General features: G+C 42.9%; 1 pseudogene; it reads right to left on the bottom strand.

Annotated features, from left to right (window-relative positions):
- Nucleotides 1-11,303: 11,303 nt before the first annotated feature.
- On the bottom strand, nt 11,304-15,258 carry LOC136578725 (uncharacterized; annotated as a pseudogene).
- Nucleotides 15,259-15,967: the final 709 nt, after the last annotated feature.

Below are 15,967 nucleotides of genomic sequence, written 5' to 3'. Positions count from 1 at the left end.
ATGTGCCAACTGAACAAGCAGGGACTGCAGGGGGATTTCAGCTCTGAAATCTGTAGAATTCCAAGTTCTATTTACTTTGCTATTAGCATAAACCGACTAGGAAATCAGTTATTGTGCAGTACATGGTATTGCACCATATGATGGTATTCTTTGGACACAGTATAACAGTCGGGTTGTGGTAACCGCTGTATGACGGTATTGTTGTATTGTGCTTTTATTTTGATCCGCTGCGGGATACCGCAACGCCAAGGGACAGGCAGCCATACAGCATTTTTTGACCTAGGGTGATAATTTAAGCACTGTATGGTGGTATTATTTGGTAATCGTATGGTGTATTAGTTGTACAATGTATGATGGCATTCTTTGAGCACAGTATTTTGGCATTAGAACATTATGTACGGTATTGTGTGAGAATTGTATGGTGGTACAAAGTATTTGCACAATGTATGATGGCATTATTTGAGCACTCTATGGTGTTAGTAGGACACTGTATGTTATACTATTTCAGTACTGTATGGTCGCATTATTTGAGAATCGAATTGTGGTATTATCTGAGCACTGTGTACTGGTATTATTTCAGCTCTGGATGGCAGTCTTATGTAACTTTAATAGAGGAATGTATGGAAACATAAGTACATATATTACAGTTTCTATAACAGCTGCACAAACCACATAACACTCTGTAGTCCTTCTCCGGATCTATATATATATATATATATATATATATATATATATATGATACTAAGTTTGCAACCATTATAGATGAGTTGCACAATCTGATTTGTATTTTTTTTTCTTTTTAAGCACGGTATGGCACTATTGCTTTGCAGTTGTATGGTGGCATTATTTCATCAAAATGGTACTTGTTGTATCGCTGCACTATATTGGCAATGTGTGAATGTATTATATCTGCATTGTTTGGCGGTATTATTTCAGCACTATGTAGCAGTATAATTTGTACTATGAAGGACAGTCTTACTTCAGCCGTAGTGGTCAGCAAACCCTGTTTCAGGTTGAAGTTTGCTAAAAGTTTGCCAAACCTGCTAAAAGAAGAAGGTTAGAGAAGAATAAGAAGAAAAAGGAGAAGAAGGAAGAAAAAAAATTAGAACAGGGTAAAAGAAGAAGGAAAAAAGAAAAAAGGAAGGACAAAAAAATAAGGAAAAAGAATAAAAAAAGAAGGAAAAAGAAAGAAAAAGATGAGGAAATATTCTTTCCTTCTAGTCCTTTTTCATTTTTCCCTTTTCTCTTTCTTCTCCTTACCCTTCTTCTGTGTCTTCTCCTTCTTGGTCTCTTTTTTCTCCTTTTTAGTTTATTCTTTATTAATCTTGATGAAAATTAGCTCAAAACTACTTAGATAGACTCCTAGGTGACCCAAGAGTGTTGTCCCGGGCTTTGATGGCTCTTAGACAGTTATATACACCCATTTTAGGGCTTTTGGTGAAGTTCCACTTTGGCTCGAACTAATTTGGACCAAAACAAGCATTTTACCAAAACTTTTTGATAGTTTCCTCATCGCTATTCAGCAGTGTATGACGCTACTATTTCTACACTACAGTACTATTAACATGTGAACCATTTCGGGTTTGCATAAAATTGTGGTTAGGGCTCTGGAAGGGACTGGAGTATACAGCCGTCTAGAACACCAGAGCTGTGAATGCAGGGTGGGATTCTGGTGGGATATAGAGAAATAACTGACCCCATAGTAACTTACCGAATAGACGTAGAAGTTCCCCTTTCTTAGGAAATGATCATCTTCGAGCCCGGAGGCTGCTTTGACTCTTCCAAGTTTCTTCACACAGTAAATATAGGATAGTAAGGGTTAAGTCCCATCAGGACAAACTTTTAACATTATGTGTAAGCAATAACCCTGAATCTCCCCAGAGCCCCGGCACAAGTAAACAAGCCGCACTTTAATTAGAAAGAAAGCCAAACAAGGAAAATGTAACCGTTCCCCCCCCCCGCCCCCTAGTCCTATTATCTCAACCTCTATACGTTGCACCTCCCTTCCCCGCACCCCCTCCCCCACACTCCAAGACCGTCCTGCCAAGATTCGCCCGGTGTCAGCAGATTTGCCGAAGTTAAGCCAGTGGGTTTTTATTAATTTGATTAATAAAGTGCACGTCATCGAGGTAATTAGCAAGTAATTGGGGATGACAAGGATGTCAGAGATTGTCCCTCGAAGGAGAGCGAGTTTCCTCTCTGTGTAAATTATCCACGCTTCTCAGCGTCATTAATTAAAAGTCAAAGATAAATGTTGGATGCTCTTAGAGTCCCAGGTAAATCTTCCACTCGGTTCACCTGATCCATCATACACTTAAGACCCAAACACATGTCTTCTAATGGAAACCGCCATCCCCAGGGCCCCAACCGTCACTCCTGCCCCGAATTCCAGGCTATTAATTACCGGTACAATACACTACCTCTGTAATTAATGAGCATCACTCCCCCAACAACAATTACCTGACAAACTAAATAATATCGGCGATGTCCCTTTAAAGCATAAATCTTATGTGGCAATAAAGAGAAACTCCAGTCACAAACAATATTCCCCGTACTGGAGAAGGAACCTAAGTAGTAACACTAAGCTCCTTTACTAGTACACCAGAAGACATGATATGATCACTTCTGCAAGCTAGAATAGAAAAAGATTGCCAAGTGCTGATAGACACCAACCCCAATAGACTGAATGGTGTCATAAAGTCAACGGGGGCATCAACAAAGCATAAGTTTTAGGGTGTTCATATTTATGAAACCACATTATTTAAATTTTTTCTTCCACTATAATACTGCCCCCTATGTACAAGAATATAACTACTATAATACTGCCCTCTATGTACAAGAATATAATTACTATAATACTGCCCCCTACGTACAAGAATATTACTACTATAATACTGCCCCCTATGTACAAGAATATAATTACTATAATACTGCCCCCTACGTACAAGAATATTACTACTATAATACTGCCCCCTATGTACAAGAATATAATTATTATAATACTGCCCTCTATGTACAAGAATATAACTACTATAATACTGCCCCCTATGTACAAGAATATAACTACTATAATACTGCCCCCTATATACAAGAATATAACTACTATAATAGTGTCCCTTATGTACAAGAATATAACTACTATAATACTGCTCCTATGTACAAGAATATAACTACTATAATACTGCCTCCTATGTACAGGAATATAACTACTATAATACTGCCCCCTATGTACAAGAATATAGCTACTATAATACTGCCCCCTATGTACAAGAATATAACTCCTATAATACTGCCTACTATGTACAAGAATATAACTACTATAATACTGCTCCTTATGTACAAGAATATAACTACTATAATACTGCCCCCTATGTATAGGAATATAACTACTATAATACTGCCCCCTATGTACAAGAATATAGCTACTATAATACTGCCCCCTATGTACAAGAATATAACTTCTATAATACTGCCTACTATGTACAAGAATATAACTACTATAATACTGCTCCTTATGTACAAGAATATAACTACTATAATACTGCCCCCTATGTAAAAGAGTATAACTCCTATAATACTGCCTACTATGTACAAGAATATAACAACTATAATACTGCCACCTATGTACAAGAATATAACTACAATAATACGGCCCCCTATGTACAAGGATCTAACTACTATAATACTGCCTCCTATGTACAAGAATATAACTACTATAATACTGCCCCCTATGTACAAGAATATAACTACTATAATACTGCTCCTATGTACAAGAATATAACTACTATAATACTGCCTCCTATGTACAGGAATATAACTACTCTAATACTGCTCCCTATGTACAAGAATATAACTACTATAATACTGCCCCTATGTACAAGAATATAATTACTATCGTACTACCCCCCATGTACAAAAATATAACTACTATAATACTGTCCCCCTATGTATAAGAATATAACTACTATCGTACTACCCCCCATGTACAAGAATATAACTACTATAATACTGTCCCCTATGTACAAGAATATAACTACTACAATACTGCCTACTATGTACAAGAATATAACTACTATGATACTGCCCCCTATGTACAAGAATATAACTCCTATAATACTGCCTACTATGTACAAGAATATAACTACTATAATACTGCCCCCTATGTACAAGAGTATAACTAATATAATACTGCCTCCTATGTACAAGAATATAACTACTATAATACTGCCCCCTATGTACAAGAATATAACTACCATAATACTGCCCCCTATGTACAAGAATATAACTACTATAATACTGCTCCCTATGTACTAGAGTATAACTAATATAATACTGCCTCCTATGTACAAGAATATAACTACTATAATACTGCCCCCTATGTACAAGAATATAACTACTATAATACTGCCCTCTATGTACAAGAATATAACTACTATAATATTGCCTCCTATGTAAAAGAATATTACTATAATACTGCTGCCTATGTCCAAGAATATAACTACTATAATACTGCCCCCTATGTACAAGAATATAATTACTATAATACTGCCCCCTACGTACAAGAATATTACTACTATAATACTGCCCCCTATGTACAAGAATATAATTATTATAATACTGCCCTCTATGTACAAGAATATAACTACTATAATACTGCCCCCTATGTACAAGAATATAACTACTATAATACTGCCCCCTATATACAAGAATATAACTACTATAATAGTGTCCCTTATGTACAAGAATATAACTACTACAATACGGCTCCTATGTACAAGAATATAACTACTATAATACTGCCTCCTATGTACAGGAATATAACTACTATAATACTGCCCCCTATGTACAAGAATATAGCTACTATAATACTGCCCCCTATGTACAAGAATATAACTCCTATAATACTGCCTACTATGTACAAGGATATAACTACTATAATACTGCTCCTTATGTACAAGAATATAACTACTATAATACTGCCCCCTATGTATAGGAATATAACTACTATAATACTGCCCCCTATGTACAAGAATATAGCTACTATAATACTGCCCCCTATGTACAAGAATATAACTTCTATAATACTGCCTACTATGTACAAGAATATAACTACTATAATACTGCTCCTTATGTACAAGAATATAACTACTATAATACTGCCCCCTATGTAAAAGAGTATAACTCCTATAATACTGCCTACTATGTACAAGAATATAACAACTATAATACTGCCACCTATGTACAAGAATATAACTACAATAATACGGCCCCCTATGTACAAGGATCTAACTACTATAATACTGCCTCCTATGTACAAGAATATAACTACTATAATACTGCCCCCTATGTACAAGAATATAACTACTATAATACTGCTCCTATGTACAAGAATATAACTACTATAATACTGCCTCCTATGTACAGGAATATAACTACTCTAATACTGCTCCCTATGTACAAGAATATAACTACTATAATACTGCCCCTATGTACAAGAATATAATTACTATCGTACTACCCCCCATGTACAAAAATATAACTACTATAATACTGTCCCCCTATGTATAAGAATATAACTACTATCGTACTACCCCCCATGTACAAGAATATAACTACTATAATACTGTCCCCTATGTACAAGAATATAACTACTACAATACTGCCTACTATGTACAAGAATATAACTACTATGATACTGCCCCCTATGTACAAGAATATAACTCCTATAATACTGCCTACTATGTACAAGAATATAACTACTATAATACTGCCCCCTATGTACAAGAGTATAACTAATATAATACTGCCTCCTATGTACAAGAATATAACTACTATAATACTGCCCCCTATGTACAAGAATATAACTACCATAATACTGCCCCCTATGTACAAGAATATAACTACTATAATACTGCTCCCTATGTACTAGAGTATAACTAATATAATACTGCCTCCTATGTACAAGAATATAACTACTATAATACTGCCCCCTATGTACAAGAATATAACTACTATAATACTGCCCTCTATGTACAAGAATATAACTACTATAATATTGCCTCCTATGTAAAAGAATATTACTATAATACTGCTGCCTATGTCCAAGAATATAACTACTATAGTTCTATCTCACTATGTATAAGAATATAACTACTATAATACTTCCCCCCTATGTACAAGAACACATATACTGTCAGGGCGAGAGAGGGGAAGGGTCCCGATCGATCTCGCCTCTATCACCGAATTGTCATGGATCGACTTCTCCAAATGCTCTCTCCGCTATGACCGCTTCTCACAGCAGAGCCTTGATTGATCATTTTAGCTCGATTGCATGCATGGAGTCGCTAGATTACAGGTGGATTTGTACCCAGCTTTCACAGGCTCCTGCACGCATGCAGATCGAAAACTCAAATCACCTCTTGATCCAGTCTAAAGCCTCCAGCACTCTACAATACCAAAACACACTCGCGGCCACCACCAGTTTTTATTTCCCAGGTAAGCTGGAACCCAGATTTATGAATTATTAACACAATGTCTTCGGAGTTAAGGTTCGTTTCAAACGAATGAATAGCTAAGTGCTGGCTGTAATTGGCTGAGTGCTCAGCCAATCAGCACAGCACTTTCAGGAGGCGGGGATTTTTAAATCCCCGCCTGCTGAAAGGGCTGGACAGCAGTGCAGGGGAGCCAGCCGGAGGATGCGTCTGAGCGGCGGAGAAGTGAGTAATTTCTTTTTTTCATCCAGCTAATGATGATTTTCAGGGAAGGGCTTATATTTCAAGCCCTTCCCCGAAAATAATACTGCGGGGGTGCCACAAACCACTGCTTTCAATGGGGCCGGCAGCAGCCCCGACCCCATTGAAAGCAATGGGATAGCATGCTGGACTTCAGCCACAGCTGACACAGCTGTGGCAGAAGTCTTTGGTATTCTCCCTGTGTTTTCAATGGGGCTGGCGCTGCTGCCGCTGAACCCATTAAAAACACTTGCGATATTCCAGCATTTTTCTTGCGCTGCGAGGCGAGTGTTTTCACTTGCTCTTGCAGCGCAAGAGAGAATATAATGCCAGTGGGTGTGAGCCCTAATAGTTATCTGCTTGACAGCCTTCATGACCACTATAGGTCAAATTTTTGATGATCTGAACTGACGTGCCACGGCCAAAGGGAGGCTACATAACCTACGACAGGGGTGACGTTCCGTTGCAGAGTATACAGCGGAGTTTTGACGCTGGGCGATTGATACCACGAGAAATCCAGCTACACAACAGAGCCAATTTTGTTGGGGATTATCGGAGTGGGTAAAGAACAAACTTGCCAGAGTGGAGACTCCTGACAAGCTTGAAGACTTCATTCAATTGTGCATCTGGATTGACCAGAGACTTTTTGAATGGTGAAAAGAGAGACTAGGGCGTCGGGGCACTAACACCTCTTATTCATTCATCCAACCCACATTGAGTCCTCCTCCGAGGACTGAAGCGGCACCAGAACCAATGTAGGCCAGTGTCATCCGCAAATCCCTTTCCACCACTGAAAAGGAAAGATACTGTGTTGATAATCTGTGCCTTTATTGTGGAAACTCTTGACATTATATATTAAAATGTCCAAGCAAGTTCCAAAGGACTCTGGCCCTAGCCAACGTCAAGGCCACAACCAATCTAGCTGTCACAGAACAAAGGGATGTCAACAAACACACCTTTGCACCAGGAATTCAAGACGGTGAGAAGACCCTTTCCCCACTCCATCATTTTGCTCTCCCAGGACAGATCTTCACGGGAGATCAGATGACGCAGTGTTCAACAATGCTGGATTCCGGAGCAGGAGGAAACTTTATGGATTTAAAATTTGCTCATGACAAAGACATTGCCCCCAGACTTAAACCCATTCCAATTGAAATGGAAACCGTGGAGAGGTAACCCATGTTCTCGGGACATGTCAGGAGACAGGAGACAGTCAAACTGGAGCTCCGCATTAAACTGGACCATCAAGAAACAATCAGTTTCCAGTTCATCTCATCCCCTAAATTTCCAGTGATTCTCGGGATCCCTTGGTTCTCTGCCCAGAATCCCTCTATAAACTTGGAATCCAGGACCATTGCTTTCCCTTCAGACTTTTGTAAAGAGAATTGCAAGGTAGCACCATCCACCCCTGAATCAGTGCAAGACCCAGCGGTTGATCAACAGGACTTTGGGAAGTTACTGGTTCATTACCACATGTTTAAGGGTGTCTGTAGCAAGAAGAAAGCTGACCAGCTGCCACCTCATCGGCCATATGATTGTCCTATTGAGCTGCTCTCTGGATCTTCTATTACATTTCGGCGTATCTACAACTTTGCAGAACCAGAGTTAGTGTCCCTTCGGGAACATTTGAATGAGAATCTAAAGAAGGGCTTAATCCAACCATCTTCCTCCCTGGCAGGAGCACCCATTTTCTTCATTAAAAAGAGGGAGTCTACTCTTCGGCCATACATTGACTATCGGGAGCTAAACAAGATTACTGTTAAGAATCAATATCCTCTCCCGTTAATCCTAGAACTGCTGGAAAGGCTACTGGCAGCCAAGATCTTTACTAAACTAGACCTCAGAGGAGCATATAATCTGGCACAGATCCGCCCCAGAGATGAATGGAAGATGGCTTTTAGAACAAGATATAGACACTTTGACTCTCTAGTGATGCCATTCGGTCTCTGCAATGCTCCTGCTGCCTTCCAGCAATTCATCAATGATGTATTTTGAGACCTGTTGGACCAAATCATAGTGGCATATCTCGACGACATCCACATTTTCACTGATAACTTGGAGGAAAATCGCAAGCACGTTCGGGTGGTCCTTTCAACTTCAAAGGAATAACCTCTACATCAAGTTAGAGAAATGTGAGTTTGAACAGACCCAAATACAACTTCTGGGATACATTATTTCCTCAGAGGGCTTAAGTATGGATCCCAGGAAGATTAAAGCCGTTTTGGATTGGCCTATTCCAAAAAAATTTGAAGGAAGTATAGCACCTGATTGGCTTAGCGAATTTCTACAGAGAATTTATCAAGGACTTCTCAAAAGTCATCTCTCCCATCACCTCCCTCACAAAGAAAGCGTGCACGTTTTCCTAGTCCCCAGAGGCACAAACTGCCTTTCAGAAACTAAAGACTATTTACTTCAGCACCAATACTGCTCCACCCAAACCCAGAGTTGCCCTTTGTTGTGAGGTGGACGCTTCTGACTCCACGGTGGGAGCCATTCTGTCACAGCGAATGGGAGATAAGATGCAACTACAGCATTGTTCATTTCTATCCTACACATTATCACCCGCAGAGAAAAACTGCGATGTTGGGAACAAGGAGCTTCTGGCCATCAAGGTGGCTTTCACCGAGTTGAGACACCTCTTGGAAGCAGCCCATCATCCAGTAACAGTTCTTACTGACCATAAAAATTTTGAGTTCTTCCGCACTGCCAAGAGGTTATCTGCAAGACAAGCATGATGGGCTCTGTTCTTCTCCAGGTTTAATTTCATTGTGACCTACCGCCACGGTTCCTGAAATGGCAAGGCAGATGCATTGTCCAGGATATGTGCAGTCTGAAGACATTTCTGCACGGCTCTGGTTATTACCGTAAATCTCTCCTCTGTCTTTCATCCGCAGTCTAATGGCCAGACGGAAAGAACAAATCAGACTCTGGAGCAATATCTCCACTGCTTTATCTCCATCTACAGGATGACTGGGTGGATTATTTATCAACAGCAGAGTTCACCTGCAACAATGTTCAACACAGTTCAACCGCCCAGAGCCTGTTCTTTTCTAACTATGGTATACATCCCATCTTTATTCCCGGCTTCCCTATCAGTACTCCGGTCCCAACGGTTAACCATAGACTGATGGCGTTAGCAAAAACGCAGAAGCAACTAAAAAAACCTTACAGGAAGCCCAGAATACCTATAAGAAAGCATCCGACCGTCATCGACAAGCAGCCCCTACCTTCCAGGTTGGAGATAGTCTCCAAGAACTTGAAGGCACACGTACCCTCTCCCAAGCTTGAGCAAAGATTCTTAGGACCTTTCCCAATTGCAGCAAGGGTCAGCCAGGTGGCATTTCGATTGAAGCTCCCTGGCAGCCTGAGGATTCACCCTGTCTTTCACATTTCCCTACTAAAGACATTTTATGAGAATACTTTTGTGGGAAGACATCAACTGCCTCCTCCTCCTGTAAACCTTTATTAAGCTCCTCCTCCTCCGGTTTCTCTACAAGCATGCTGATACCTCCTGCTGCTGACCTTTAGCTTCCATTGACTATGCTTTCATCTCATCCCATTTGTATTGCATATCGATACCTCCTGCTGCTGACCTTTAGCTTCCATTGACTACGCTTTCGTCGCATCCATTTGTACCACATACCGTGACTTCCCGATAATGCCTCCCGGCTATTCTGACTACTCTCCAGTGACCAGCTCGGCTACTACACCTGCGACTTCAATCCAGCATTGGTAAGATGCAACAGACCATCTCAGCTACTACACCTGTGGCTCCAATGCAGCATTGGTAAGACTCGACAATGGCACAGAAATTTTAAAGAGGTACATGGCTATGCTGTTTGGGGATGTTCTGGGGCTTGCACCTCAAGGGGTTTGGAAAATATAATTTATATTGGGCTAGGACCTCCCCATGACTAATATTGCTTTAATAAAAAAAATTCCCTAATTTGAATCTTCAAAAGACGGGGGGACTGAGAAACATTACAAAAATGGATGACAATATAGTTAAGACTGACACACACTGCCAAAATAGCTGATGACCTACCAGTCTGAATATCACACCTGCCCCTTTTTGAATGGGTATGGTAGGTTGGTCCCCCCAGACCACCTACTACGCCCATCTCCACTGCCTCCCCCTGACGGGATAGTCCGCCTGCATTGCCATGCTCACTCTCTTTTCATTGCTGAATGGAAAAATCATACTGTTGAGGGGCTAGACTCCATTGGAACAGTTTGCCATTTTGCTCCACAACCTGGTGTAACCAGCTGAGGGGGTTGTGGTCCTTCACAATAATGAAGTTGCGCCCGTAGAAATATGGCTGCAGCTTCTGCAGGGTCCACACAATGGCCAAGCATTCCTTCTCTATGATGGCGTAGTCCACCTCCCTGGGTAGAAGCTCACGGCTGAGATATAGCACAGGATGCTACTCTTCACCCGAATGGACTTGGCTGAGAACAGCATCAAGGCCATATGCATTGGCATCGATCTGCACCACAAACCTCCTGGTGAAGTCTAGGACCTGCAGAATCAGGGTACTGGGGAGTGCAGCCTTAAGGGTCACAAAGGACTGTTCACAATTGGGGGTCCACCAGCAGATCCACCAGGATCTCTCCCTTGCCTTCTTCAGGAAGGCTGCACATTTTCAAGGCACTTGCCCCCTGCTCATGATGAGCCTTCATTATGTTCACATGGAAGACCCTCTGTTTCTTACCAGCGTGGTCAATCTTAATAATGTAGTTAACATCATTAAGCCGCTGGTGAAGGATATATGGGCCCTCCCAAGCAGCTTAAAGCTTATTCTGGGTCAGTGGGACTAGGTCCCACACCTTTTGACCAACCTCATAGGTCCTTTCTCTCATGTTACGGTCATACCATTGCTTCTGGCTGGCTTGGGCCTGCTCCACGTCCCCATGCACAAGCTGTGCCAATGCCTGCATCTTCACATAGAGACGCATGGCCTCAAGGTATCGGGTGGCGTAACTCTGACGGATTATAATCCCTAGTATACATAATTCCAGAGGAACTGAGTATCCCGGACTCCATGCAACATTCATGTACATATATCTCCACATCTGTAAAACAAACAAAATACATAATTAAAAAAGTATAATGATCCAAAAAAATGATTAAATACACTCTCCCTATACTCAATACTACTGGCTACATCAGAGAGATAATCAAATGTGTGGCATAAACTTATATTTATGATTGAGTCCTTTGGGTGCCATCATGTCTAATGTGTACTGCATCTAGCTCCTGTTCACTCTCTGTACTTAGACCAACGAAAGAGGAAGAAGTCTCCAGACTGCTCCCCCACCACCTGTGCTAGCGACCCTCTTCCCTCACATCTCCTGCGTTCCCTCTCCCAGGTGGTCATCTCTCACCTCACCACTATATTCAAACTTTCTCTGACCTCTGGCATTATCCCCTCTTCATTCAAACATGCTATCATTTCCCCGCTGCTAAAGAAACCGACTCTTGACTCACCCGATGCTGCCAACTATCGACCCATCTCAAACCTCCGCTTCATCTCCAAACTACTAGAACACCTGGTTTACTCTCGCCTTATAAGCTATCTCTCAGAAAACTCTGTTCTTGACCCTCTACAGTCTGGCTTCTGCCCTCTACACTCGACAGCAACCGCCCTGACTAAAGTGTCAAACAACCTCCTGGCTGCCAAATCGAGGGGCGACTACTCCCTACTGATCCTCCTCGACCTACCCACAGCATTCGACACTGTCGACCACAAACCTCTCCTCACTATGCTTCGCTCCATTGGACTAAAGGACACTGCCCTCTCCTGGTTCTTCTCCTACCTATCTGACCGCTTCTTCAGTGTCTGCTTTGCTGGCTCTACCTCCCCTCCTCTTCCCCTTGCTGTTGGGGTCCCCCAGGGCTCGGTTCTCGATTTTTCTCCATCTAAACAGCCCCATTGGACAGACCATCAGGAGATTTGGTTTCCAGTACCATCTCTATGCTGATAATACCCAGCTACACATCTCCCCCCGGGACATCACAGCAACATTCCTCCAGACCAAGGTCTGTTGAAGACCGAAACGCGTCCTTCTTGTGATCTATGCTGTGACACTTCTTAAATAAAGGCTTCGTTTCTTCACACACGAGCGGAGGCTTATCTTTTTTGGATATATATTCTGTATGAGAGGATTACTCTATTGTAGTGATCATAAAGCAGTTTGCAGATGAGGTATATAGCAGAAGCCTGCAAGATATGATAATAGTAAGAATAAATGCCAACGTCTGGAGGAACGAGGGAATGGGGATATCCTGCGGTGCTAGTATTTTTTGGCGCGTGCGTGATACCCCTTAGCAATGACTGCTCGCTGTAATGGTAACGCGAGATAGATAGAAATTCTCGCGCAGGCGCAGTGGATGGATCAGGATGCCGTGATTTCCTTAAGCCTGTGTGTGTGTGTGTGTGTGGGGGGGGGGGGTGGTATATGGGTTTCCCGCTATGACTCCATGCACAGAGCAGATATTAGGAGTAACACCTATAGAGTTAAATAGAAGCTAATTACCATCTAATGCTCCACATGTGTGTTTTAAAGATTTCCATTGGATGTATTTTATTCATTGTGTGTATAAATGTGAATACCCTGCCAGGATGCTTTGAGCTTGACAAGGAATAACAGTCGAAATGTCGCTGATTTTAACATGGAGGAATAAAATGGACTTTTAATATTTTGCACCATACTTGCTGCCACGCCTCTTTCTTGATAGTATTGGAACCCCTAAATGTCCAGCCAGCGGGATCTCATGAGCCACCCGTAGCAGCTCCTTTCTAAATGGGTAGGGCACTATCCGCTGCTGCTCTCTCAGCCATTCCTGCTCTTGGTAACCCAGGATGGTTTCCTGATATAACATCCCCTGGTCCAAGAAGAACCTTTCCTTGTCAAATGCACAGGGTGGTTCCCCCTTGCAGTTCCTAACATCCCCAGGCTGACATCCGAATTGCACAGTGGCCAGGAGGGAGGTTAAGATGAGATTCCACGGGGCCCCTTCGGAGCAGGCTCTAAGCTGTCCTCTGTCCTGGATGGGGAGGGAGAGGGTCTGAAGGGCAGAGGGTTCCCTGCATTCCGGGCACTCTGGCTGCCAGTGATAGCCAGTATGCTAGCTGGACCCTGGGTAGATAACACCTCTGCCATCCAGCTGGGCATACTCCTAGACCGGTGTTCAGTACTGGTGGGCTTCCGCCTTTCACACCACCCCCTGTGGTAGTATGGAAAGGCTTTGCCATGGCGAAACCCATGTTATCACCACATGCTGCATGTGTGTCAGCCCTGGCCACCGGAGGCATTGGAGGATCCTCAGTGACATCACTCATGGGAGTGACATCACTGAGCCCCACCATGTAATTGGTTGCCTTACCGCTCTCAGGCTGCATTAGTCCAGTGAGCTCAAGAGGGGTGCATACCACATCACCGCTGTCACTGCTACACCCTTTCAGAGCGTCACCAACCTCCACAGGAACACATATGACATTCTCAACAGTTTCAACAGTGACATTACCCTTGTATATTTTATCAGATTTTGTGCACTCAGTTGGCTCATACTGAGCCACTAAATACCCAAGATCCGTCCCCAACAATACATTTGTAGGTGGATCATCATATACCCCCACCTCCCGCAAACACCTTCCCGCACCCCAATCCAAATAGACCCGGGCCATGGGCACAGTAGAGATGGTGCCTCCCACTCATCCACTCATTTAACGGTCTGGGCTTTCCCAGGGAGGATATCCTCGGGGGACATGAGTTGAGGGTGAATGAGGGTCATTTCTGCACCAGTGTCACGCAGCCCCACTGTCACAATCTTTCCCACAGTGACAGCTTGCATGTTGAGAGTACATGCAGCAGACCCAGGTGGCTTGGAGGAGGGAGCCTTATTCTTCCTGTCAGGGCAGGTGGTGCAGGAAAAACATCTGCAGGGAGAGAGGGAGCGGTCCCCCGAGAGGGTCTGTTGGCTGTTAAGGAGGAGTTGGAAGAGACAAGTTCCAGCTTAACTCCTCGCAGATTTCTGCGCTCTCACTGCTCTGTTGGCAGCGCACACATTGGTGATCTCAGTGGCTTCAACCGAAGTCTTGGGCTTACGGTCCACAACAAATTGTTGCACAGCTTCAAAGCAGATCTCTAGCAACTGTTCTTTTATCATTAAGTCCTTCATATCCTCCATTGTGGTGATGGATAGTCCTTGAGTCCATTGCTGGAAGGCGGTAGCCAAGCCACTTAACACAATGACATCACTGTTTTTGGGTCCGAGCCGTAGAGCCCGGAACTTTTGGCGGTATACCTCCAGAGTGAGGTTGTACTTGCCAGCCAAGGTTGCTTTGAGGGCCTCAAAGTTGCCATCCTGCTCTGTGGGAAGTTCTACAAATTACTCCAGGGCTTTGCCTCTGAGTCTTAGGGTTAGGAACTTCCCCCTTCCTCATCCCCCAGGAGGTATCTGGTATTGGTAACACACCTTTTCAAATACCCCCAGAAAAGGGTCCAGGTCCCCATCTGGCTTCATCACAAGGAAATCCTTTGCCTAGGGTTCCAAGGATGTCAAGTCACTGGACCCAGGGTTTGGGGGGGTGGAAGCCTGGCTTTCAATTTGGGCTATTCGCAGTTGGTGCTCATGTGCAGCCTGGCATTCTACAGACTTGTGCTCAGCTTGGTGCTCAGCCTTGCATGCTGCAGCCTCTCAGAGCTGGAGAAGGAGCTGCAAGTACTCATCAGGTTCCGTGGTACTCAACTGCTGTAGTCCGTGGTACTCAACTCTGGGTAAACAGGTCCAAGTCCTGCTGAGAGCTGGGGCAGCCTAAATCTCCTGGAACTTGATCCTTGACCTGCTCCACAGGGGGATCATCAGTCCCTTGCCTAGAATCCGCAGTGTGTTGGTGCTGGGCTTCATTCTCCATCAATAACTGGATCAGCTGTTCCTTAGTCTTTCCGGTCCCATCCAGACTATTTTCCGAAAAGTGGATGATCAGCACCTGCTTATTCTCCATTTGATAAGCAGCTGCCATTTCCACAGTCAACAAAAGATAGAACAGAAAAACAAGGGAGGGTTGTCTGAGGGTACACACAATATATTCTTACTCCAAAGAACAATAATATATCAGCACTCAGTCAAAACCTTGTAAAAGTTCGCAAAGAGTCCGCTAGCTTTATTCATACAAGGATTATTTGCGTAGTTCTGGCATGAACATTTTAAATATCCCACAACTGCCACCAAT

This window comes from Eleutherodactylus coqui, chromosome 9, assembly GCF_035609145.1.
Source record: "Eleutherodactylus coqui strain aEleCoq1 chromosome 9, aEleCoq1.hap1, whole genome shotgun sequence".
Lineage (NCBI taxonomy): Eukaryota > Metazoa > Chordata > Amphibia > Anura > Eleutherodactylidae > Eleutherodactylus > Eleutherodactylus coqui.
The sequence above is the reverse complement of the archived record's forward strand: the minus strand, read 5'-3'. Positions and strand labels throughout refer to the sequence as shown.